The sequence below is a fragment of the Rhagoletis pomonella genome, unplaced genomic scaffold, assembly GCF_013731165.1.
Source record: "Rhagoletis pomonella isolate Grant_MI unplaced genomic scaffold, Rhpom_1.0 Rhpom_scaffold_00008, whole genome shotgun sequence".
Taxonomy (NCBI): Eukaryota; Metazoa; Arthropoda; class Insecta; order Diptera; family Tephritidae; genus Rhagoletis; species Rhagoletis pomonella.
Window position 1 is genome coordinate 10,688,774 of NW_023458562.1, and position 1,614 is coordinate 10,690,387.

Here is a 1,614-nt window from a genome sequence, read left to right on the forward strand (position 1 = left end):
AACTAAGTGCGTTTAGCACTGCCTCACCGGGTGAATACAAAACTCCGGAGGACGTGACGTGAAGTCTCGGAGAACCTTCGGTTACTGGTCAAGAGGACCGATCTGAACCAGCACACTCAACTCCACTCATCCCGCCGCAACGCAGCAAGGGGCAGCAAACGCGTGCCCCCCTGGGACTTGCGGGATGGTGAAGCCTAATGTGCCAGTCAGGACCAGTCAACCTGACCAGACCTCAGGCTACCCCGTTGGGCGCCATCTGTTATGGTACGCATACTTCGGGAGCAGCAGGGAATGCAGGCGGCATGACACAATAGGGTGCACTATGGCTAGTCATGTCGGCTGGGCTGGGTTTTTGCCTTCACCGCTGTTCCCTGCGCCATAGGAGAGGAAAGTCATGCCTTGTCAAACGTCGTTAACGGACGGACACACAACAAAATAAATTCAAAATTCCACAAAAAAATCCGTTAACAAAAATAGCTGAAAAAGAACGTTAAATTAAATATCGAAAATAAGATTGAAAATCAAAAGAAACCAAGAATCTAACCAAACTAACAAAAAGAAAATGAACACCCGAAATAAAAAAACGGCCGAATATAAGGGCGCCACTGGTGTCGTTGTGACGCCCGGTGCTAGCCCACCCTCTTACATGGCTACCGTCGCTCCCTAATGTCGGTAGCCCCATCATTAAGAACCTTCCTAAGAAAAAATAGAGATCAGCATTCCCATTTAATACTATAAATTTATTGAGAATTCATTTTTCTTAACCTAATTCTTAACAGCTAAGGAATCTTAACCCTATCATTTCTTAAAACGTAATTCCTAATATCTAAATCATGTATAAAAAAAAAGTAAGTATTTCTAAATAGCTAGGTGGTAATTCTTCTTAAGATTAGGGGAATATCAATTTTAAAACTATAATTAAGGTAAGTATTTCAGGGACCTATAATTAGGGTAATTAGTTAAGATACTTAAACTAAGGTATCTATAAGGTTTTTGAAAGAGAACAAAGGAAGTTAAATTGAGTCACGCAGGTAAGTAGGTTTAGGAAAAGTCTGGTAGGTTTCTAATTCAAGGTAAGTCCGGTAGGTATATCTAAGGTAAGTCAGGTAAGTGGTTCATCAGGTGAGTCTAACCAAAGAAAATTTGAATTAAGTTAAGCATGTATTTAATCTGAGACTTAGTGAGTTTTAAGTGCTTATTCCTCCAAATTTATTAAATTTTTCGGTGTTAATTTCGTTTCTTTATTTCCTTTTTTTTCTTATTTTCTCTTTTGGTTAAGATTTATTATTATTGTTATTTAGGTTGTTTTATTTTTTTTTTTTAAATGGCCAGTTTTTCTTTTATTTGATTTTTAAATATTTACGAAGTTAAAATTATTTTATTTTATTTAAATTTTTACTAAATCGCGTTTTATTTCACTCTAGTTTACGATATTTTATTTTAATTAATTTGTTTGAATTGTTATTAATTTACGTTAGTTTAAATTAACTCAAATTAATTAAATTTAATTTTAGTTATTTATAGATTTTTTGTTGTCTTTATACAAAAAAAAATTATTCAAGGGTGTTCATGTTCTGTTGTTTTACTTAAGGTTGGTCTATATGCTACGCAGGG